Consider the following 27007-nt stretch of genomic DNA (forward strand, 5'->3'; position numbering starts at 1 on the left):
TTACACATGGAATTAGGGCTAATAATTGGGTGACTTTAAGGAGATTATTCTGCATTATCCAAGTAGAACCTAGAAAATAAAAGATCCCTCATGTGCTCAGAAGCAGAAGGTGGTCTGCCAGGAAATTTGAAAACACTGCCGTGCTAGCATTAAGGATGGAGTTGGGCCACAAGCAAGGAAACTAATATACAGAGAAGCCAAAGGAGAGAAATGAAGTCTCTTAGAGCCTCTGCGAAGAACACAACATTTCTGACTGCTTTACTTATTTTTAAACCATTCCAGATATCTTACTGCTACAGGAAATAATGGCTGTAAGATAACATGCTTAGAGTATTTCAAGCCACAGAGACAGTCTTTTTTTTTTTTTTAAACAGCAGCACTCTAGGGCTAATGCACACAGTTGGGAATACATCCATGTGGCAATGCTTGCGTGCTTCACTTCCCTTGAGGAGCTCTGTCCTGTTCTATCTGCATTTCTTTCAAGTGTTTGGTTTGGCTTACAGTGGTTTGCTGTGAGAATGTCAAGGAAAAATTGCAGCAGGCAATAAAATGGGTAAGGAAGATGATATTCAAGATTATTCCAATAGGAAAAACACATAGAGTTCAATTGAAGAAACCAAAGACAAAAGAGTGAGAAAGGAATATAGGCATCACTCTTTCTGTTATTTATAAATTTATCATATTTCATTTTAACTGATACATGACATAAATGTTTGCATATAATAATGGGATAATATGTGATATGTTTATATATATGCAAAATGCTCAAACCAAGACACAGTTATACATTTTCTCAGTCACTTATCATTTTTTTATTATAAAATATTGAATATTTTGTATCCCTCCTTTTAGCTTTTAGAGAGACATAGTACATTATTACTATCTCTAGTAACCTATAGCAAAAGTTCTCAACCTGTGGGTGGTGACCTCTTTGGGGTCAAATGACCCTTTTACAGGGGTCACCTAAGACCATTGTAAAACACAGATATTTACATTACTATTTATAACAGTGGGAATGTTACAGTTATGAAGTAGTAATGAAAGTAACTTTGGGGCTTTGGGGGCTACCACAACATGAGAAACTGTATTAAATAGTTGCAGCATTAGGAAGGGTAAGAAATTATCGTGTAATAGCACATCTAAATTACTTTTTATGTAATTACAACTTAATATTTGTTGTTTATAGTGGTTAATGGTTATATGGTTATAACGGTTAATGTTTTCTGTACCCCTCATTTCCTCCCACTGTCCATAAAACATGGTAATCATCATTCTTCCCTCAATTTGTATGAGATTACCTTGTAATATCCCACATGTGAGTGACCTTCTGTATCATTTGTTTTCCTTTTCCTAGCTTATTTCACATAACATACTCTCCAGCTGTCTCCTAGTTATCACAAGTAGTAGGATCTCATCCTTTTACTGACTAAATAATATTCCATCTCAAACAAACACTACATTTTCTTTATTCTCCATATGGTGCACACTAAGGTTGGACTGGATATCTTGGCAATGGTGACAAGTACTCTGAAGAACATTGAAATGCATTCCTTTTACACACTGCTTTCATTTTCTTTGGGCATCGACTCAATAGGTACAATAGCTCATCTTCATTGTCAGCTTGACGGTATCTGGAATTGCCATTGAGACAACTCTGAAAGATGTCTGTGAGGGGTTGTCTAGGTTAGTGCAGTTGATGTGGGAAGACTCACTATGAACGTGGACTATAGCTATACCCTTCCGGGGACCGGGGTCCTGGACTGTTTAAAATGTAGAAAACAAGCTCAGCACAAGCATTCTTCACTCTAGGTTCCTGACTGTGAACAAAATGTGGTCAATTGCTTCTTGTTTTGGATGCCATAGCCTGCCACAGTAGGCCATTCCTGCTGGAACTATTAAGACTGATAAGCCCTTCCTCCCTTATGTTCCCTTTGCTCGGCATTTTGCCACATCAAGCAGACAGAGAACTAATACAATCCTAATACAATACAGTACAATACAATACTAATACAAAACTACCTTTGCATTCACTGTTCCATTTAGTCTACTCACTAGCATTTCCCCACTTCATAGATAAGCAAATTATGGCTAAGGGAGGCTAAATGAATTTCCCAAGCTTGTACTGCTAGTGGGCGATGGAGCCAAAGTATAGGGTCATCTCCAAGCCTCAGATGTGTCCATGCACACACTGCAACCCCTCACCAAAGAGTCATCTCCTGCATGCTTATGACCTATTATCCAGAGAAAAGTCAAGAGGTATTGATTTCACTTAGGAAAAACTACAACCCCACTGCCCCTGTTGATGTTACTTGCTATTATGACTTTGTATGGAGCCTCAAACTTCTGTGAAAAAGATGATCTATATAACTCAAGCATTTCGGTATAAATAGTTTGGAAATGCACACGTGACACATGAAGTCCTACTTGTCACTGGTGCTTAACAGTCATCCCAATGACAGTCAAGCTAGTGATGCATTCCTTAGAAACTCAGCCTGTCCTGCAGAGTGCTTTCTTCCCTTTCTGAAGAGATGGGTTACCCTGAAGCCTGAAGCTGACCCAGTAAGCAACAGAGCCACGATTGACCCCAGGTCCCAGGACATGCCCCCCTTTCCCTGCTCTGAACCTGTGACCATGTTACCTCATGTGTGAAGTTACCAGCACAGACAGTGCCTCAGACAGCTGGGCTACCCAACTCTTCCAGAAACACTTGCAGAGGTTGCCTCTTACCTGACCTGAGGAGCCCATCTGATGAGACACGTCCCTCCCATTCTTCCCTAGGCAGAAGATCTTCAAGCTCCTTGGCAGTTTTCACATGTGGCTGCTGCCTATTGTAAAACTCAGTACCTGACCACTGCTTAGTTTTTTACTCCATTCATTCTTCCTCTTGTTGTGGCTGTTTGTGAGGGTTGTAGGTGTGCCAGTTGGTGATCTACCCTACTTGGCAGAGTTTCTGTTCTCTGTGTCTCTTGGCACCCTCCCTGAAGCTGTGTTCTCTGTGGTTGATGATGCATTGGTGAGTGGGGTTTTAGTCCTCAGTAAATAGTTACTGAGCTTGTGTTTAGTTGATGTATTTGGAATTATTGGGAGACTTGTCTCACCCGTATTTTTCAGGGTTCTATAAAAGAACAGAAGTGATAAAATAAATATATTTATTTATATGTATATATGCAATTGGGGTTTAATATATGTCATATTTAATATGTTACATGGAGTTTATTATATATACGAGATCATTAGACTGGATTACAAGGTATGACCTATGTAGTCCAGAAATGTTTGTCTCACACTGGAGAGGCTGAGCATGGCATTTCTTCAGTATTCAAGGCTTGGATGTCTTAGCAATCCCAGTCAGAATCAGAAGGCCTGCAGGATTTCTGGAGAGGGCTGGGCTTCAGTGTACATTGGATCCCTGAAGAGCTTGGCTCTACTATCATTGAAGGAATGCCATAGCGACAGGGTAAATGTTTTTGGATGCAAAAGTGAGGACAAGCAGGCAAAAAGCAAAGCTTCCTTCTCCCTGTCCTTTCATATGGGCTGCCACCATATGGACCATCTAGGGTGGGTATTCCCACTTAAAACACCCAGATCAAGAACTTCCTTCACAGGAGTGTCCAGCAGCTTGTGTTTTAGTTGACTTCAGATGCAGTCAAGTTGACCACCCAAATTAACCATCATATTGCCTCCTACTAGACTTCAGGTTACTTGAAGACAAGGGAATGCCCCAGCTCTCAGAACAGGGCTCCTACAGCTGAGAGACTATGCTTGTCACCACAAAATGAGACCCACTGACTGCCTTCCACGTGTCACCTCTATCTCCAGTCTCAGCACTAAATGGGTACACGGAACCTTAGGGATTCAAGGACTTTTAGTCTTCAATAAGTAGTTACTGAGCTTCTGTTTTGTAGTAGATACAGATGAAGGAGACAAATTGTAGGACCATGATTCTTACAGATCAGAGTCATGGAGCGGAGTGCGGTGCTTCTTAGGCAGGGGGAGCAATGCGTAAGAGAAACAGGAAGACTTTCTATGCAGCCGTTGCTTCTGGATGTCGCATAGACCACAGTAATTGGTCCTACTAAATTTGTAGTGACATCCTATTATTTGGCGAGCTGTTTGCTACTCATGCTACTTCATCCCACAAATAGTGGCCAGATAGTAAAAATGACAAATGGTTGGATCCTGGGTCTGATCTTAAACCTTCAGCCATTGCTCCCTCCCTAACCTGCTTAGCAGCTCCAGAGAAAACAAATGCAAAACCTCAGATAGCAGGAACCTTCCCAAAGCCTGGCCTGGTTCAAAGCCACATGCTGACAAGTGCATTTTTCTGATGTTTCAAGGGCTTGGAGAGAGGAAATATGTGAAGTAAGCAGGGTAATTGGCTCCAAATATTTCCATTTTTTTCCTTCAGAACTTGGGAACATAAAAAGGGCTTTGTAGAAAATGTAAGATCAATTAAATGGCATCATGGTGGGGGGATTGTTTCCAAGCATCCAGGTAGGGCTAGTGTCACCACAGAGTTATTAAAACCAGAGTAAGGAGGGATACTGCAGGAGAAATATAAAGAGGTCTCTGAAGATGTCGTGCTACTGACCCTGAGTGCACCCTCAAGCCAGTCAGCCGAGCTCACACTATGATGTAGTCCATTGAGCTCCACTTGACACTGCTGACATCTGGAGCTTCTGTGTTACCTTGAGCTACCACATTTGTGTAATGTGTTGCAGGAGTCATAGGGATGAAAATAATATTGCATGCTATTTCTAATAATAAGGCAATTTCAAACAGTCGTTTTTGAATAATTCAGTGAAAAGAACAGGCTGTTGAGTTAATTTTCGCTGTTTCCGAGTGTGTGAAATTGTCCACCCACATATCAAGTTTGAACTTCTTACCAACAGAAGTAGTGGAGTGTGCACGTTAAAGCCATGATGAGTTGATAAAAGCCATCACATCCCCTCCCTGCCTTTCCCCCCCTTTTCTTTTTGAGAAAGTAAAACCTGGGAGGTGGGTGAGAGGGCAAAAGAGGAAGGATTTCTGCTACTCAATCCAGCTGGCACTCCTGCTCTTGGAGATGACGTAGCTAGGCCTTCTGTTTCTGAAGTACCTTTAGGACCACATGACAGACAGCAGGGGAGGGAGTGTCTCTATAACTCCCCTGTGTGGCTTGTTCTCAGAGACATCAGCCAGGAGAGAGAGAGAGAGAGAGAGAGAGAGAGAGAGAGAGAGAGAGAGAGAGAGAGAGAGAGAAAGGACAAGAGAGAAGTTGGAGAAATTGAGAGGAGGAAAATTCCAGGGAAGAAGAGCTGGTGTAAGAGGCAACGCGAAAGGTGTGAGGTCACCTTCCTTTCTCACCGAGTTCCCAAGGAGATTGAACCAAGAAAGAAAGAGGGAGAAGAAGGGACAATAAGGAGAAAGAGAGACATGGTGACATAGGACATACAAAGGGATTTAGAGCCATAACATTTCTGGTCCTGCTGAAATCTGGTGCTTATGCTGGACAGGTAACCTTCTGTATCTCAGGTCTGAGCTTATCCTTGCTTCATAAGATGCTATGAAGAATCTGATACAGGTGCTTTCTCTAGCGCTCCCTGTCAGGTAATGGTCTGTGTGACCATGCTAGGCAATTATCACAGGCCGTGTGGGACCTGTCTTGACCAATCAGTATCTTTGCTATTCCCCAATTTGTATACACTACAAATTTCTGAGCCTTCCCCATGCTATCACCACCTATGGCTTGTCCTCATCATGGCCTGTCTACCTGTTTGCAAAGTTGGTATCATGCCTCTTAGAAATTCGTTCAGCTTTTAAGCTGTGCTATGTACTTACAGGTGGTGCACATATGACCTTTGCAGCCAATTGGAGAGAATCAAGTAGTCAAAGACTCTGCAAAAGGGTGATTACAATGTGATTGGACAATAAAGTGTTGGTCTTCTAGCCTTTGTTTTTCCCTGTGTTCTCTTGTGACCATAGCTCTGTAGCGGTTCCAGGAGAAACATGTCTGAGTAGTGACACAGGAGAAAAATCCAAGGATGTGGGCCTAGAATACCGAGTATAATTTTTCTCTGGTTATTTGGCCTAGAAATAATTTCTTGGTAAAAAAATCTAGAGAGTATAAAGTAATCCCTCACAGGTGTAATAGAAAAACACCAAGATTATAGCTATAACAGTCTGAAGAGAATGCTGCTGGAGAAGCATTTGGCTTTCATGGGGCAACTGAAGGCAGCCAGTACCATGTGTACACAGGATCAGAGACACCCTAGGGTAGATCTCACAGAACAGAGCCTCCACAGTGGTGACCTTGTGCTATAGAGAGGTCCAGAAGTGTGCTGAGGTATGTACTTTGAGTAGCACTTTCCTGAGGGAGCAACCCACCCATGCATTCAAGTACCCCAAACAAACACTGCTTATGTTGTGTGCCCCTGGACACCACAGTAGGATTCACACAGAGTGCAGCAAACCTTCAAGCAAGGTGGGAGTGACTTGGGAGGTGATCGTGTGTAGAGAGATCAAAGGATAAAGAACAGTTACTTATGCTTTGCTAAGGTTAGCTGAGCAGAGAAGGTTCCTGTTTCACAGTGAAATCCATGGTAGGAAATAGGGCATATTCTTGAGTGTGTATTGTGTGGATACCTGGATCCAGCTACAAAATCCTGAGATCCAAGTACATTCGTAAGCCTGATGCAGCTTGCACAATGTCTCCCATGTCTCTCACTCAAGAAAGTCAAAATCACAAGGCAGTGATAGCATCCAATGATCCTCAATTCTGTTCTTCATCTAATGTCTACATGTTGAGTCTTTCAGATTACTTTTTAAAATTTAAATTTATTTATTTAATCACGTTACAGCCTGATCCCAGCCCTCTCACTTATTTCCACCTAGTCTCACCCTCATGCCTCTCTCTTCCCTGTTCCCCTTTCCTTATTATCAGAGAAGAGGAGGCCCCCAAGCAGTATCAACTTACCTTGGCATCCCAAGTCACATCAGGACTAAGCACATCCGCTCCCATTGAGGCCAAACAGGGAAGCCTAGCTGGGGAAAGGGATCCAAAGGCAGGCCACAGAGTCAGAGACAGCAGCTACTCCCATTGTTATGGGTCCCACATGATGACCAAGGTGCACATCTGCTACATATGTTTAGTGGGTCTAGATCCATCCCATGCATGCTCTGTGGTTGGTGGTTCAATCTCTCTGAACCCCACAGGTCCAGATTAGTTTACTGTGTAATTCTTCTTGTGCTGTTCTAAACCCCTTCAGTTCCCTCAGTCCTTCCTCCCACTCTTCCACAAGACTCCCCTAGCCCTGCCTATCCTCCACTCTTCTTACACCTGATCTCTACACCCTCTCCAACCGAGTTCCCTCTATTCATCTATTTTAGGTGTCTAATTTATTTCCCCTCCTGAATGTGATTCAAACATCCTCCCTTGAGCCCTCTTTGGCTTCTTTGGGCGTGTGGATTGTGGCAGGTTATTGTGTTCTTTATGCTAGTATCTACTTATGGCTGCTTACATACTATGCTTGTCTTTCTGGGTCTGCATTACCTCACTAGGATGATATTTTCTAGTTCCATCCATTTGGTTGAAAATTGCATAATGCTGTTGTTTTTAATAGCTGAGAATAATCCCGTTGTGTAAATGTCTCACAGTTTCTTTATTCATTCTTTGGTTGTTCTATGTTATTTCTAGTTTCTGGCTATTATGAATAAAGCTGCTATGAACATAGTTGAGCAAGTGTCCTTGTCATATGGTGGAAAGTATTTTTGGGTATATGCCAAGGAATGGTATAGTATATCTGTGTCTTGGGGTAGAACTACTCCCAATTTTCTAAGAAACCTCCATATTTATTTGCACAGTGGTTGTACATGTTTGCACTCCTACCAGAAATGGAAGAGTGTTCCCCTTCCTTCACATGCTCCTCATCAAGATGTGCTGTCACTTGAGCTTTTTATCTTAGCCATTCATGGTATTGGCATAAAAAACAAACAAGTTGACCAATGGAATTGAGTAGAAAACCAGAAATAAATCCACACACCTATGGACACCTGATTTTGACAAAGAAGCCAAAAAAACCTACAACGGAAAAAAGAAAACATCTTCAATAAATGCTTCTGGTTTAACTAGATGTCTGCATGTAGAGGAATGCAAGTCGATCACGTTTATCAGTCTGCAAGAAAATCAAGTCCAAGTGAATCAAAGACTACAACATAAAACTGGATACACTAAATCTGCTGGAAAAGAATGCGGAGAATAGCCTTGAGCCCATTGGTATAGGAGACAACTTCCTGAACAGAACACCAACAGTTCAGGCACTAAGGTCAGCAATAGTAAATGGGACCTCATGAAACTGAAAAGTGTCTGTGAGGCAAAGGACACTGTTTAACAGAACAAAACGGCAACCTACAGATTGGGAAATGATCCTCACCAACCCTACATCTGACAGAAGGCTAATATTCAAAATACATAAACACCTCAAGAAATTAAACACCAACAAATCAGATTGCTATTATTGAGTTCACAGTCCCCTAAAAAGAGAGACATATCCCTTCTGCCATATGTGATTGCAACAACAGAAATGAGTGCTACTTCAAAACCGGATTCCTCCAAGTATTGAATGATTCACTGAAACAGCACTTATACACATTATTTTTTTTTTAACTATAAGGACAGAAATGGAGATATGGCTCAGTGGTAAAGAATACTGGCTGATCCTAGTTGACCCAGATTCAACTCCCAGAGTGCACACAGCAGCTCACATTTGTCTGTAACTCCACTTCCATGGGACCCATGGCACTAAGCATGCATGTAGTGTACGTATCTGTGCATGCAGGCAAAAATACCAATACACATAACATAAAACAAATAAATCTTTAAAAATTAAATATAAAGACAGTCTCATAACAGGCAGATAAAGAAATTCAAATCCTTCCCCCTCATTGCGTGTGTGTGTGTGTGTGTGTGTGTGTGTGTGTGTGTATGTGTGTGTTGGGGGGGTGATTGTGGCTCACAGAGACTGAATCACCAATCAAAGTGCATGCATGTCCTGGACCTAGATCCCATAAACATACGTAGCAGATGTGCAGCTTGGTCATCATGTGGGTCCTCTAACAATTGGAGCAGGGGCTATATCTGACTCTGTTGCCTGCCTTTGGATCCCTCTACCATACCTAGTCTTTCTGTCACTTGATGTGCCAGGGTGGGTTGGTACCCATGGAGAGCCTCCCCTCTGAGGGAACGACAGAGGGGTATGTGGGTGGAACTGGGAAGAGAGGAGAGAGGGGATTTTGATCAGGCTGTAAAGTAATTAAATCTATAAATTGATAAAAAAAAAAAAACAAACCCTGAGATAAAGTGAAAGGAAAAAAAAATTTATCCTCTCTAAAAGCTTGAAATTCCTGGGAAAATACCAGTGTCATGGAATCCACTGTTTCCTTATTCTAACAGTCAAATATTGTCATCTCTGCAGGCTAGTTACATTGAAAACACCATTGGGATTGTGTTTTGTCCTGATAGCCAAAAGCAGCCAATGAAAGTGAGTAAAGGATAAGCTGGGATGAGTGACAGAAGACAACAGAGGATACCGTGTCTGAGAAAACTGAGGTACCTTTGGCAACATGCCCATGCAGGCAGCGTCGTCTTTCCCCAAACTGCAAATTACCCAGCAAGGAAAAGAAGTGTTGACAGAATTAATTAGTACCTGGAAAGCGATTTCACACTAGAATAAACAGGGGGTGCAAAAAGCAATAAATATATTGTAAACTCCAGATCTTAGGCGGGAGACTTGATAATTTTTTTTTAAATAAAAGGTGTCAAATGTTACCAGAATGACTGGAAATCATATTGTTTATCAAAACCAGCAAGTGAGGTTTGAGATGAGGCACTAGACACGGATGGACCACATGCTGAGGATAAAAGCCTCTTTCTAGGACATGGGCTTCTGCCACGGAGATACAGGCAGCTTGTTTCTGTCTCAGTGAGCCAAGGAGGAGGGATGCAGTGTAGATTAGAAGTAGAAAGGGATGAAGGCTGCTGAGGGCTGTCTGTAAATATGGCCCCTGTAAAGATCTTGAAAGTGAAGAATGAAAGAGACAAAGAAAGAAAGGAGGAAGGAAGGAAAGAAAGAAGGAGGGAAGGAAAGAGGGAGGAAGATAGAAAGAAGCAATTTCACTAAAGTATCCATGATGGCTGGTCATCACTGTTAATGCCATTGGGTTTCGAATCACCATGGAAACAAATCTTTGAACATGTCTGCGAGGGATTATTTAAAATCACTAATTGTGGTGGCAAGTCACATTCTAAACGTAAGCACTGCTATCCCATGGATTGGGGTCCTGGACTGAATGAAATGTAGAAGTGAGCCAGACACAAGAACTCAACTGTCCCTGCATCCTGACTGTGGACATAGTGTGACCATCTACCTTAGGCTCCTGCTGCCGTGAATTCTCACTATGATGGACTGTCCTGTGGAACTGAGAGTCCAACTAAACTTCCCTTCTAAGTTGCTCTGGTGAGGTATTTTGTTCCAGGAATGTGGAAAGTAAATAATACAGAAAATTGATACCTGAGGAAAGCTATTACTGCAATAAGCCTGACCATGGAGGTCTTGAGCCTTGGTTTGTGAAAAATAATTGATCCTTGTGTTCAAAAATCCCTTGAGTACTGTAAATTTATCTTAATGGGCCACTCTGATGAGGACTAGAAAGACAAGGCAGCCAGGAGAAGTGTGGAAAGCAGAGGCTTGGCTCGTGACATTTCAGAGAACAAGAACTCTAACAGAAACTGGGCTTGGAGGCCATTCAGGAGATAGTGTGGATTTGAAGATTTGATTCTCAGTGGTGGTGCTGTTTGGAGAAGTTATGGAACCCTCAGGAGGTGTAACATTTCTCAAGAAGGCAGTTCACTGGGGAGGGCTTTGAGAGTTTATAGTCTCACCCACCTCCAGTCTACCGTCTCTGCATTGTCTTTGTGGTTCGAGTTGTAACGTCCCAGCTTCCTGTTCTAGCTTTCTGCTGCCATTATGGATTCTTCCGTTGGAACAGTAAGCCAAAACAAACTCTTTCATAAGTCACTTTTAGTTATGATGCTTTATAACAGCAACAAACAGTAATGACTACAAAAGTTGTTGGTTCTTGTGAAGAACCTGATTTATTTTAATTTATTTTTTATTGTTTATCCTTTTAACATATACATTTGTATTATTACACATATATACAATAAATACCTATAGCAAGAAGAACCATTAAACAATCAGGAATTATATAAATGTTACAGTCATGGTGTTTTGGCTATTTGTATTTGGCAACTTTGAAGAAAACAGCTTTCCTCTCTTAGTGAATCTAAAATTCTGAATGTCAATCAATATTTATAATATCTCATCTTTATCAACTTAAAACATATATCTAGATTTAAAAACATCTTAACCCCTAAACAACTAAGATTCATTGTAAAAAATAAATTATCTGGTCTTCAACCTCATTAGAGGCCTGAGAAGGAATAAAATTAGTTATCTGAGTAGAAAGGAAGTGCAGGTTAGCAGCTTCCAAAATGAGAAAATGAAAAAGACAGTTTGATGCCTAAACAGTCAACCAAAACTATCTATAATGGTATAGAATCACCTTCAGCCATCTGGCCCAATATATCTGACAGACATATTTGTGAGGCAGGAACTATTGAGGACTTGCTTACCGTGTCTTGGCAGAGTTTGGCTGTCGACTGTGCTTGCATACAAGCTTGCCCATTTTTAGGCAGAATTCTGTCTGTGACAGAAACAAGGACATATTTCCAAGTGTTTTTTTTTTTGCCATATTTGAAGCCATCTCCATAAGGTGGTTCACTGATGCTCATCATATTCTTTGAGGTAGGCTGGGTGTTGTCAGGAGTTAACCTGTCTCATCGTCACTGATCTTTAAAATAATAAAAACATCTTTAAATGCCATATTCTATAGGTTTCTGAGTTTTTTGAAGACCTTATCTAACTGTTTTACTTTAGCTATAGAAGGAAGACTACAGAAACATACAGGGATGATAGGACAAAAAGTAGCTTAGTGAATCTACTCCTCAACTTAATGCCTTAATTGTAATTCACAAGGTTATTTTTAATTTACTGGTATAGAATTTTGTATATTGATGCAAAATATGTTTAATTTTGATACATTGATATAGAATTCAAATTTAAGATTATTCTTTACACATTATATATATTTCTATTCTAATATGATGAATTGTACCCATAAAACTCAATTATAATACAAGATTTACTTCCAATACTTTGATAGTGCTATTGTAGGCTGCTTAGGATAATTAAGTAATACAAGCTAATTATTAGTTGATCAAATCATGGTCATATCAATTACAAGTCTATTTTTAATCACAAGAACATCCATCCTGGGTTTAACAGATTGATTTTTTTCAAATGTGTAGAGGACTTTGGAGCTGTGGATGAGAAAAGTTATTGAATGATGTAAGCATAACTTAAACAGGCAATTCTTGTACTTGGAAGACAACACTAGTTAGCAATGTAGACTGTGGCTGCCTGGCTAATAAAGTTTCAAAGGGAAACAAAGCCTCTAATAGCAATCAGATTAGAATCAATTCATGTAGTATTTTGGCAAATATTCTGGCTGTTTTCAGCCCATGCCCTCACAATTTGTATGACAGCATAATGTGGACTCTTACATGGTTATTGATGATAATAGTTACGTGGGTGTACAATGAAAAAGAAAAAATTGGGCAAAGGCGGTTACAAAATATACAATTTTGAGAGGAAAAGAACAGTAGGAATCACAATGATGAAGTAAGGGCATGTGCTAAAAAAACATTAGTACCATTAAGATGAAGGGTTATCTCTGCATTGAAATAGTGATGAGGGTACCTTCAGAGAAATAAACCATCCTGCTGTGCTTCTAACTTATGAATGACGAAAGCTTAAAAGGTTTATTACTCTTAGACAGCAACGTTTCAACACATAAAAGCTGCTATAAATGTGGTAGAAGTGGGCAAGGGTCCTGCTCAGGCTGTCAGCTGCTCTTGATAATGCCATCTTCATGGAACTGGCTGCAAAGGTTTGAAGGAAGGACACAGGATTCATATAGTCTTCTTCTACTGCTGAGGCTAGGCAGTGCGTGGTGGGGAGGTCCCTGTGAGAAAAAGCTATGAGAGGCTGTTGTAAGAAGCACGGGAAGTGAAGCCTGAGTTGCAGTAGAGACCCCCAAAGCCATAAGACATATGCCAAGAAGAGCTGCATACTGGGAGTGAAGCCATCCCAGCAAAGAGATGTATGTTGTAGGCAGCAAAGCTATAGAAGTGGAGCCATTTAATTCCCATGAGACTAAGGTCCTAGATTCCAGGCATGGATCTACCAGATGCAGTGTTTGGCCTGCTGGCTCCTCTTGTTTTGGCCCAGTATTTCCTCACTATGCCCTCATTCTTCCCCTTTGGACTGGAAGTGCATATTCTGTACCACTGCATGCTGGAGGTATGTAATTTGTTTTATGGTTTACACGTGTCACAGTTAAGATATTGCATTGATCTATTGCTGACGACAAAGCTTCCATATGTCATTGAACAGGAAGAGTGGAGCTGGTGCCTAACTAGAAGTTTTGCCCACGCTGACTAAGATTCATGGCATTAGAAGCCACTCTTCACACTATTGAAGGAGAAAGGCAATCATCAAAATCTTGCAACTATAAGCTCTGAAACTTACAACAGTGACCCACCTGCAAAATATACCTGTGCAATAGTGACATAAAAGTTATGGGAGTAATTGGCTACTCTCTGTAGGATATAAAGTTCACCCCACAAGAAAGAACCCATATCTGACACTGCTAAAGTGGCAAAGATGTGAGACTAGAAAGGTCATGGGACTTGGGGTAAAAACATACTACTATTACTCTGCTAAACGGGAAATAGCAATAAAACAGTCATGTATCCTAGAGGAATACTGCTGTACTCATAGTACAATGTCTTCTTCAATGCTCATCAGAGAGGCCTCTTCTTGAAGATGTGAATTAACATCGAGACCCACAAATGGACACTATGAAGAGAAGGAGATATTTTGAGAAACTCTATCCTAAATGGGATGTCTTCATCAAAGCTTTCCTCTAAAGCTCAGGGATCTATTGGAAGCAGAAGCAGGGAGATTGTAAGAGCCAGAGGTGATGGTTGATTTCAAGGAATTTGTATTTTCCAGATACTATAGGACTGACACACATGAACTCACTGAGATTGTGGCAGCACACACAAAACCTGCACAGGGTTAAGCCAGATGGGGTCCCAGCACTGAGAACAAAAGGTGGGTCCAGGCCTCTGCCCCCAATAAAGATTCTATCTGTATTTGATACCTACTGGCAAAGGAAAAGACAGTTTTTTCCAATTTCTCTCATTGGGTGTATTAACCATACTTTAGGCCACTGTCCATGCCCAGAAGTAGTTCGACAATACAAAACAAACTCAATGATATTTCTGTAGACAGTGTATGTGTGTGTGTTAATTTTTTGTTGGTAATATTTTGCTTTTGTCTTTTTATGAGTGAGAGAAAAAGCATAAATTGGGTGAGTAGTGATGTGGGACAGGATCTGGGAGGAATTGGTAGAGGGAGAAATGATCAAAACTCATTCTATGAAAAAAATTCAACTAAAATAATGTCTTTCCTTGAGTCTCAGAAGATAATTTTGGCTTTTAAACAGTGTTGAGTCTGTGAAAAGCTCCAGAGACTTTTGAATTTGGACTAAATAAATGTCCATGAGCCTATGGGTGAGTGGAGTGTGATAGATTAAGTAAATAATATCTTCTATAGTCTTAGGCATTTGAGCACTTGGTCTGCAGTTGCTGCCTCTGTTTGGGGAGGATACAGAACCTTTAGCAAGTGTAGCATTGCTACAGTAAGTCAGTCACGCAGAGAGGCTCTGAGAGTTTAATGCCTGCTCCCAAATCCAGTTCATTCTCTGCTTTATGATTGTGGGTTCAAGATGTGACCTCTTAGCTTTTTGCTCTAGCCATTTCCTACCATGTAGCCCTTGCCATTATGTACTCTCATTATGGAATCATAAACCAAAATGAACTCCTTTTCCAGGAAATTGATTTATTTTCAAGGTATTGTTTTGTATCATAGGAATAAAACCCAACTCATAAAGTTACACTGGCATTCCTGGCATGGTGGTGCACACCTGTAATCCTAGCTCTTGGGAGGCAGAGGCAGGAGGATTTCTGTGAATTTGAGGCCATCCTGGTCTAAAAGTGAGTCCAAGTCAGCCAAGGCTGTTACACAACCCTGTCTCAAAAAAGTAATAATAAATAAAATTACACTGGTATGCTTGTTTAAATACCCAGGCATTGGTAATCAACTTAAACTTTAACCTCCATTCCATACAGGGGTAGGACAAGGAATTACTTCAAGTTTAATAAGGTAATCTTGAAGTATTAAATACCATCCTGAAGTAACTTACATGTTGCCAAAAATTAGTCGAAGTTTAGACTACAAAACTCATTTAGCTCTTTGGGGATTCCAAGGATGATTTAGGAATTACTTAGGATTTACATGCCAGAATGGAGAGCCTTACCTAATAAATGTTTCACAGCATCATTAGTCCTAAAAGCAGAACCATGGAGAAGTGCTGCTTACTGTCTTGCTCAGCTATTTTTCTTATATAGCTTAGGGCCACCCACCTAGGCATTGCACCACCCACAGTGGGCTGGACCCTCATATATCAAGTAGCAACCAAGAAAATGCCCATGAACACACCCAAGGGCCAGCCTATTGGAAAAAGTTCCTCAGTTAAGGTTTCCTGTTTCTGGATGTGCCAGGTTGATGACCAAGATTGGCCATTACGATCTCCCTGACCACCCTGCTTAAAATTGAGATCCCTGACTTGGCTTTGGCTACACTTACACCTTCTGACATAGTATTCAGTTGGCTTATTTAACTGTTTTTTTTGTTTTAATTTTATTAATTTATTCATATTACAACTCAGTTATTTCTTGGGGCTATCAGGCTTGGGTTACTTTCTTTTATGGTGTGTTTCTGAGTAGTCTTCATACTTCCCTCCAGGATGAAGCCTTGACACACTTGTCTACAAGGTGCAGTTTTTCTGTGTCTGAAAGGACTGAGCTGATTTCACAGTTTCTGGTGTATTTGATAAGTCTCAGGGCTTATCTTTGCCGTGTGGCTTTAATATGCCCATGTGATCAGATGGCCTCAAATAACTGATGAGTAGGGTGATATCTTTTGAGTTTAAGACTATGCTGTGTCTCGGATTGGTTGGCCCTAGGCAAGTGATGACATTTACTTGCACAAAAGATATAGTCATCATGTCCTCTGATCTGTATTAAAAATGGACCAAAGTGCTGAATTGTACAATGAAGACATCTAGGATGAGGTTACTGGGTTACACAATGTGGAGTGACAAATCAGGACACATCCGATTTCAGCAATGTGTGCCTTCTCTGTGACCACTGTTCTCTGCTCTCAGGTGATTAACTCCAGAAAACATCCAACACATTATTTTTATGCAATTTTAAAATTTCCAGTAGTGAAGTCTAGTATTATTGACCATGCCATGCTCAGAAGTGACATGATGTGTGTACAGAGAAAGCATTGCAAAGGCTAGCAAGCACTCTTCCTAGATCCAAATGAGGGTGCACACCAAGGTGAATAGCAACTGCTTTTCATAGAGGATGTGGATGTAGACAGATTATCCCTGATACTAGCTTACAAGCCAACTCAGGTATACTTCCTCAATATATATGTACATCCAAATCTCCAATAACCCTATTCTAAAATTAATTTTCACCCATGTTCTTATGGCTAGCCCATCACAGACTTTGGAAAGATGAACCCATCTGTAGTTTTTCAGAGAACAATGGCATTTAATATCTCGCAGAAGCTGCATCTCACAGGAAGGGTTCAGTGACTACCACAATGCCTTAGATCACAGTGCGGGTGGATCCAGGCAGGAGGATGCTCTAAACAGTGATTATTGGTGACTGAAGTAGCTGCTGAGAAAAGGGCTTTTTGTAAGTCATTCTCCCACTCTTCTGCTGAGCCTGTCCACTCAGCCTAAGCTATTTTCCAGGTCCTCTGTGCTCTCATTCCTTGAAAATGGGCTTATCCACCTCTAAGTTCAGAGCTGTTGGCCTATTTCTTTGGTTGGAAGTTTTGTCCCTTATAGGCAGCCACATCTGCCTTTTCTCCCTGGGCTACACACTAATGAGAATGGGAGAGGCCATTTATCATTTTAATAAGATCTCTACATTCAGATATTAGAGGCTTCTACTTTATTGGTACTTTGGGATAGAATACGAAGGAAATCATTACATCCTTCAGTTGATGTGTTCTGTGAAGGCTGTTCACGTAAGCCACAGAGAGCCTAAATCAATCACCCCTGACACTCTCCCTTGTGGCAAATCTCCTTGCCAGTTGCCAGTGTGGAATATACCTCTTTTCATATCCTCAGCACAGATCCTTTATCTGTTCATATTCTGATATTTTAAAAGTACAAGTGTTGTGTACACAGCAACTCGGGAGTTGTCATTATACATGCTCCCAAGTTCTGCAGTCAAACTGGGATCTTCCTGTCCCACGGTGCTGCAGCTAATGAAATCAGCCCAGTGCACTAGGTGATGTGACCTCCACAAGTGTGCTTGTTGGGAAGATGCCCTTAACCAATTGTTAAACAGGATTCATGGGCTTCTGAAGATTCCAAGATGGGCCCAGGGGGCAAGACATTGTGAGTGCAGTGGCTACTGTCTTCAGAACCTTAAACATGGCAGTGTCTGTGTGGAGATGCAGATCTACTCACCTTAAGAAATATCTGACCCAGAGAGACTGAAGGTGAGGTAACAATGGTGCATGATGTTCAGAATTCCTAACCTAGCATCAATTTTGCCCTATATCAGACATCCTCTTTCTCTATTGCATTGTATATTTTGCCTTCTGGGCCTTAGATTCTGCATTGGGATCCCTTAAGTCATTACCACTTAATGAAAGGGTACCTGAAAATTACCCAAGTGTCACTCAAATCTCCATCACTCATGATCACCAAGGTTCCAAGAATGTTTCCCGAACCCCAGTGTTTACTCTCAAGAGTCTCTATTGCTATGATTCCTTCAGCCTCCCAAGACTGGCCAATCCTTCCATGTCATGCTGTAATGCATTTCAAACTCCTTTATAGCAATGTTTGCCTGATTCTACAATAACCTAACTGTAAACATACATATGGTGTTCAGTTGAGCAGACATGAGGACGCAGCTGGGCATCACTGAAGGAGACTTCCTGCTGCTTCCATGATGAATAATGGTGTTCCATATACCACCCAATGGGATTTGTGGTCTCTACTAGTTCAAGCCTTGTAGTGACCCTGCCTTCAACCAATACTCATGTTTTCACAGAAGAAGGACACAGAGTCTTTGTGATGTGAACCACCTCCCAAGATCTCTAAGTTTGTGGATGATGGAAACAGTTGCACCAACAGTGTGACCCCACTCTGCTGTACGGAAAATGACCCTTGAGACTGGCTGCTCTCTGAACTATAGCACTAGATCTGGCTATTTTGCTCATCATTGACAACCACTCTTTCCCTACTTCTTGGGAAGAAATTAGCTTTACTTTATACTTGAAAGGGCCTTGAGTATGACTTGACTCTTCAGATCCACACTGCAAGGTGTCAGTCCTCACTGATAGACTCAGACCACTACTCCATGCCTTATTTTTTTTATGACTTTAAATGGATCTTCCTAAGGACATTTCATTCAGAGGCCTCTCCCAAGCAAGGCTCCATGGAATATTAGGAGCTGCACCAGTAGTACCAACAACAGCATCTTGACCAAGCGCTGGTCAGACTTTGAAGCCTATTTTCAGGTAGGCCTGTATTTGGCCTTTTGTCTTCCCTTCCCTAGTCTACTTTTTTCTTTTTTAATTTATTTATAATAAACTATATACAGTAAGAACAGTTATGAAACAGTCAAGAAAGCCATATGTAAAAGTTACACTCAAAATGTTTAGCTTATTTGTATTTGGAAACCTTGAAGACAATTCTATCTAACTTATCTAGGTGATTCTAAAGGTTTTTTTTGACCTAAATCATTCTTTATCATATCTTGTAATTTTCAACTTAAAACATCTTTCTAGACCTTAAAACATTTTCTTAAATCCTAGCAACTTTTAAGCCTAACTGTGAAACTATAACTATCTCATTTTCAAACTCACCAGAGACTTGAGAAGGAGTAAAATCATTACTTAAACAGGAAGTGCAAGCAGGCAGCTTCCTAAATTAAGAGATCACAGAGACAGTTTGCTGCCTGGTCAGTCACTCAATCTCAATAATGTTGGAGCATCATATTCAGCCTTCCAGCCCAGTATATCTGGCAGACATAATTGTGAAGCAGGAAATACAAAGGACTTGCTTACCCTGTCATGGCAGAACTAGTATATAACATGACCATGAGTTTTATTGGCTAACCATTACTTTGTATAAGTTAACTATCTTAAATAGTTTGGAATAGCAGATTTTGAAAGGTCTGGAAGGAAATCTTATATTTGTAAATGAGTTATATAGGTCCAATATGTCATTCCAGGGTAGAAACATACATACATACATACATACATACATACATACATACATATCTATATGTATCAAAATAACCTTAAGTTTGAATCAATGTATAAAATTCTATACCTATGTATAAAAAATAACCTTAGTTAAGAATCCTGATAAGTCCTTGGTTGGTATAACAGTTTGTGCAGGCCCCCCTGGGCCCAAGCCTAGACCCTCAGTCCAGATCTAGCCAATGGATATCTCATTCTCCACGGTTGTGGGGAGAGCAGGGATGGCCTCTGACATGAACTCTGGCACACCCAATTTGATCACTTCCCCTTAGTGGGGAGTCCCAGCAGCACACAGAAGAAGGAGAAGCAGGCTATCCAGATGAGCGCCAATAGGATGTGGTCATATGGTGGGGGAGGAGATCCTCTTCTGTCAGAGGTCTAGGGGAGAGGAATAGGGGAAAAGAGAGAGGGAGGGTAGGAACTGGAAGATACATGTAAGAGGATAACAATCAGATATAATTTGAATATATATATATATATATATATATATATATATATATATATATATATATATATATATATTAACAATGCCCTTACATCTGATTAGCTTTTAGTAAGAATTTTATATTAACTCATTGTCTGTCTGTGATGTACATATTCTAGTAAATACCTGAGATAAATGAGCACACAGATAGAAAAGGTTTACTTTGGCTCACAGTTTTGGAGGTCTTATTTTATGTTAGATTGATCCAATTGTTTTGCTCAATGAGGAGACAGCCTCCTGGCAGCAGACAGTGGATCTGAGTGATGGGAGAAGAAGTCGTGGTTGACCCATAGTTCCACTTGATAGGATAAAACCAATAATCTGGTGACCTCACAGGAGGTTCCACTTCCTAACATTTTAATGAACATCCAAAATTGCTGCCCTAGTGATGAAGACTTTAGTACACAGATATTTTGGAGACACCTAAGATGTTTACTACAGTAGCTCTCACTAGATTATCTAAGTCGCAATTTCTCATCCTTTGATGTTTGATTGAACTTTCTTAGGCATTTTCATCCACTGACCCCCAGTGTTCATTGTCTATAGTGACTGTGCTGTCTTTGATATCTTTAGAGCTGAGTTGAGTTTCTCTCTCCCAAGATCCAGTAAACTCTGTCTTGCTGTCTTATATTACCAAACATAAAAATGAGAGACACCTACAGTAACAGGGGATCTTTTTTTTCATAGATTAAAGCAACTTTCTTAAATATTTATTGAAGCACAATTGTATATGAATATCCATCAAACTTGGCATGTTTTATGAGCTAAATATATATGCTCATCCAGAGCAGAAATCAGAATAAAGCTAGCACACTTCTTCTCATTGTTGAATTGCTTCCAATACCAAGAAATTCAACCTCAAAGTCAGATTAAAAGAAAGACTCACTATACTAGTTTAGGAAATCCTAGCTGTATGTTTGATATATACCACCCCTGCTGTCATAGACAGAACTGTTTGTCCTGTTGTATATCGTTAATTTTTATGTCAGCAACATGTACAAGTAATTAGAAATAGAGGTCAACTGTCCTCACAAATTAACCCAATGCTACTTGTGATGTTTCTTTATTGAAATTACAAATGTTGCTTCTTAATTAAAATGTTTGTCTTCACAAGTAGTCTATAAGGGCTGTGAAGAAAATGAGAACTGACAGTTATCGTTGCTATGAATGGAGCTCACATCCCACATCAAACATTGTCCTAATGCTGACATACGTCATGCAGTCAGCTCTTCCCACTATACCATAACTGTGAGAGTATATCATCGGAATCTCTGAGTTAAAGGAGCTTACATTGTCATACATGTAATAAGGATTTGGATGATCTTCAGAACTAGGTCTGACCACGAAGAGAGCCATATTTAAATTGTACCCACTAGAAACACAACATTATCCTGAAATGTGATTTCCTGATGGAGGCCAAACTAGGTTTCCCTAAGATGAGGTGTGAGCATCGTGGTTCTTCTCTAAAATGCCCCATATACTCTTTCTAGAAGGAGATACAGGTAAAGGCTTGAGGGTCTGAATGATTTGTGTTCACTAAATTCATATATTGAAATTAGGAGACAGAGTTCTGGGGAGGTGATGTGCTGATGAAGACAGAGGCCAAATGATGATGATTAGTCCTCTTTTTCCAGAGGCCTTCAGACACCCACCCCTTTCATCATAAGCACAACAGGAAGGTATTGTTTGTGTAACAGGCAAAAATACTTATGAGAGACCAAATCTTGGGGCTTAGGTCTTGCCCCACAGCCACAACACAGCAAAGAACATCATGTAGCCTCTAGATGTGAAGCATCACTCACATCTTATGAGAGCAGGGCTGGATTGAAAGTCACCTTCCTACTTGGTGGCTGCCTTAGTGGAGTTACCCAGTCTGTTCCATGGAGGGACCCCCTCATAGGGAGCCTACTCATAAAAGACCATCTGACTGGGGTTCTCTGAGCACTTGATTCCATGGCTGCCATCAAATCAACCTGGACTAAGGATTCTACACACACACACACACACACACACACACACACACACACACACACACACACACACACACAACATGTTATCCAAGGGCTGAGAAAATGAGCTAGAAGTTGGCACAATTTTACTAATGTAGGATCCTTTAATTTAGAAATTTAATTTGTTCGAGTGCTATTTTTATCTTTCCATTATATGCATTAAAATGATTTGCTAAATACATTTAGAGAATAAATGATATAATAAGAACTTTTAAACAGCTTTAAAGAATGACACCATTAAGCTCGTTAGGGATATGATTTTGCTTTGTTAAACCCTTCTGTCTTCATTAGGCATTAGCAATCGTTCGTCAGACTCCTTTTCTGGACAATATTTTATTTGCATGCTTAAAATAAAATATATAGACATGGATTTTAGAAGTTAAATAGAAAATTACATGATGAAAATTGAGATAAGTACAATGACCAGAAAAGCCAACACCAGTACTTGGAGCCATAAATTTCGCATAGATTTCTGGATGTAACTGTCCTGACAGTAATGAAAATCTTCATGTCACTTCTTTTGTCTGTCACACTAAAGAATAGTCTTCATAAAATTAAAATTTCCCCAGGAATGCCATATTGAGAGAATGCTGGGCTCTTGAAAAAATTCATACTGTTCTGTCAAACTGTCAGATCACTTTGCAGGACAGAGCCAAGCAGAGCCAATGGTGGTTTGTATGGGTACACTGTGACCAGGAGTGCTCACTTGTCCACACTTCTAGTCTTTTGCTCCAATCTGAACCTCAGGAAACAGAAAATTGAATTGATAGGTTACTGGGACTGCTCAGTTACTCTTCAGGTTTGTTTAATTAAAAATAAAGATTTTGAGCATGGCAGTAGTGGTGCACACTCTTTAATCCCAGGAAGATATCTGAATTTGAAGCTAGTATGGTCTACAAAGTTAGTTCCAGGGTATCCAGGACTAAACAGAGTATCCCTGTTTAAAAAAAAATTCATTCTGGAGATTGAGGGAATGTCCAACCAATGCTGTACCCAACCCAAGACTCATCCCGCGGGAGGGAAGCCACCCCTGACACTACTAAGGATACTCTTTTATGCTCACATACAACCGAGCAGACATGTCCTCTAGAGGCTCCAGCCAGCAGCACTTCCAAAAAGATGCCGAGACTTACAGCAAAAAATTGGGTGATACAGAGGGAGTTGTGTGGAAAAACAGGGGGAAGGGTAGAAGGACCTGGAGGTGGCAGGCACTTCACAAGAAGACCAACAGCGCCTACTAACCGGGACCCAGAAGGGCTTGCTGAGACCGAAGTACCAACCAAGAGCCATGCATGGACTGGACCTAGGCCCCCAACACAGATGTAGCCGGTGGGCAGCTCAGGCTTCTTGTGAGTCCTCTAATAGTGGGAACAGGGGCTGTTTGTGACATGTACTCTGTTGCCAGCTTTTTGATGACTTTACCTTGGCGAGACTGCCTTGCCAGGCCACAGTGGAAGAGGACATGTTCAGTCTGATGTGACTTAATGAGCTGAGGTGGATGGGAAAGGGGGGGGGTTTTCCATTTTTCTGAGGAGTAGGGGAAGGGGAAAGAGGAAGAGGATGGGAGTGTGGGACTGGGAGGAGAGGAGAGAGGAGGCTACTACCAGGATGTAAAGTGAATAAACAAAGAAAAGTCTTTCTGAAAATGTCCCATATGAGCACTATTTACATCATTTCCATCTGCCTCTCGCTTCTTCAATTTCTCATGTGTTTCCTCCAACTCCCTTTAAAATTGATGACTTCTATACTTAATATGTGGGTATAAGGATAAGTAATTATATCGAAGTTAGAAATTATATTGGTTGAGAAAAATGGCCGAAGCATGTTCTTTTCTAGGACCCATGATTTCACCTGTTATGTATAGCTAGCTATGTTTACAGTACCATGGATTGCTTCCCATTGGGTGGGCTTTAAGTCCAATTAGATATCCGTTAGTTACTGCGAAGATGTAAGTGCCACTGCTGCACTGTATCATAGCAACAGTTAGTTGTGGTTCCCAGGCTTTACAGCTGGGTAGGGCTGTTGGATGGCTTTTTTTCCTTTCCTTTGGTAGCTTGCATAGCATCTTCCAACATTATGGGAGCCGATTCTCAGAGTAGGGAGAAGGATTTCAGGTCAGTCCCAGCTCAAGTTCTTCAAGTCCTGTCTTCAAATTGTATAGTGTCTTCAGCAATAGGGAGGCAACCAAAAACAATAGCAATCGCCTATATTGCTTTAGGAGTATCCTGAGAGGTTTGACAGATAGGCTGTGGCTATTGGGGGGAAACGATAGCGTTCAAAGTGGACTTAAACTATATATTTGCACACACATACAGTAATTACACAAGTACAACTTTACAACTTGCTCAGTTGTGTGATGTTACCTGTGTGTCATAAAGTCTCATTATCACAACTGCCTAAGCATGACAGCAACAACAGACATGCTAATGAAACCTTAAACAAAGAACTACAGGCAGCTAAGAAATGCTGGGAGTGGGAGAAATAGTCTTCCCAGGAAATAGCAAACCGAATGGCTGGTCCTGTACTTTAAGTAAATGTAAAATAACACACTGCCCTAGGCTTTTTCAGACATCCTTAGTGCTATCTCTCTTTACTCTCTTCTGCTTTCTATTGCCCAGTTAAAGTCTCCATTCTTCTTTTTCCCCATCCCATTATCATCCTCATTAGAGCTCCTTCTACCCCCTCCCTCTGGTCCCTTTTTCACTTTTCTGGTATGTGAAGTTATTCTAAGTGAAATATTCATGCCTACAGATTTGGAACTAGGGCTCACAAATAGGAGAGAACATGTACATTTTTCCTTCTGGGCCTGGGTTATCTTCCTCATTACATTTTGTATTTCCATCCACTTAACTAAACATTTTATAATTACATTTTTCTTCACAGCTGAATAGAAATCCATTGTGTATATGTGCCACATTTATCATGCATTCATCTTTTGAAGGATATTGAGATTGTTTCCATTATTGTGAATAGAATGGGAAAGAATGTGGCTGAGCAATTATCTGTGTAGTAGGATGTCAAGTTGTTTGAGCATGTATTCAGAAGTGGTATAGCTGGATCATATGGTAGATCTATTTCAGGTTTTTTTTTTTTTTTGAGAACTCTCCAAACTGCTTTTCTGACTGGCTGTGTCAGTTTGCAGTCCCACCAACACTGAGTGAGGGAGTGCTCCCCTTCCCCGTGTTCTATCCGACTTCATTGACTCACAGAAGATGAGATACCAAAATAGTTTTAATTTGCAGTTCTCTAATTGCTAAAGATGCTGAACACCGTTAAAGATACTTCTATGAGATTTTTCTTTCTTATTTTAAGAACTCTTTGTTCAGACTCATCGTCCATTTTTAATTAACTGGGTCATTTGTTTTTCATGAATCTTTGTTTATTGGATTCTTGTATATTCTGGATATTAACTGCCTATCAGATGTATAGCTGGAGGAGGCTATCTCCTCCCCTTCATTAGATTGATTGCTTCCTTTGCTGTTACAGAAGCTTTTTAGTTTTTATGAAACCCCACTTGTGAGTCATTTTTGAATGGCTCCTACAAGACATCTGAGTTTCACTGAAGAAGACTAAGCCCTGAGTCAGGCTCAGTACACCGAGGTTTGGACCACTGATCAGAGTCTGATCACAGTTGGGCCTGGTATAGGCAGGTGCTCTTCTGTATGACGTTTAGTGATTGGTTAATATGGTGTCAGCTTGATAGAAAATCATGGAAGAGAGAAAAGTACAGACTTGCATTTGAAGGGTTATTTTGGTAAGGTTGATTGAGATGCGACAACCTACCCAGAATGTGGGTCCTTCCTTGTGTTGCCCTATACTGAATAAAATGGAGGAAGCTGTAAGAGGAGGGGGATTCAAAGTTCTCTTCTCCCTGAGAGCAGATGCCTTGTGCCTAGCTGGATCAAGAGCTAGCTGCGTCAACTGCCTGATGCCATGGCTTCCCTGCCACAGTGGACTGCAAGTCTAGATAAAACCCCCTCCTCCTTAAGTTGCTTTTGAGAAAAGTAACTAGTACTAGTGACCCAAGTATGTAACTAGTAACTAGTTACTAGTAACTACTAGTAACTAGTAACTAGTAACTAGTAACTAGTACTAGTAACTAGTAACTAGTAACTAGTAACTAGTACTAGTAACTAGTAACTAGTAACTAGTGGCCCAAGCATGGGGCTTCATTCCCTTTCCACTGTACACAGGGAAGCTGATCATCGTCTTGAAACTTCAAGACTCAGACGTTCAAACTTTCAGTTTCTCAAATGTACCTTCAGGAAGATCAAGGGACTTTCCAGCATGTGTACCTGCCTTCTGGTGTTTTTCTTCCCAGTAGATTATTAAAAAGAACATAAAGCCCATTGAAAGAGGGAGGAGATGGCTCGTGGTAGAGAAAACTAAGAATGTACAACGACAAGCAGCCAAACCGTAGTTGACTGACTGTGCATGAGAGATGATGGCTAAGGCTCTGGGATCAGTGTCAGGACTCTGTTTTCCATACGCTTGAAATAGTAAGAGCATCTTAGAGAGGCTTGCCCCTGCCCTGATGCCATAGCTAGTCAGATGTAGATTTGCCAGCTTGGAAACATGTGGGAAAGCATGTACCACCCCTGGATGTGGAGACCTGCAAGCCCGTAGTGTCTTCTCATGGCTGGCTAAGCCAAATTCTCATTTGCTGTATGTTCACTTTCTGCTATTCATAACCCAATTTATTGTGAGGAGACCTACCCAAGGGTTCTTATCCTGAAAATGCATTCTCCAATCCATCCATCTCTACCATGTGGAGTCACCCTTATCTCTGTGCTTTATGGCAGGAGAAAGTTATTGCCTTGTGCTGATGTCATCTTAGAGGGAACCAGATTGGTGTTTTCATGTCATGATTTTCACGTCATTACTTGACAGCCTAACCCTTATTGACCCAAAAAGTATTATTGCTCCAC

The sequence above is a fragment of the Acomys minous genome, assembly GCF_964271855.1.
Source record: "Acomys minous genome assembly, chromosome: 5".
NCBI lineage: Eukaryota > Metazoa > Chordata > Mammalia > Rodentia > Muridae > Acomys > Acomys minous.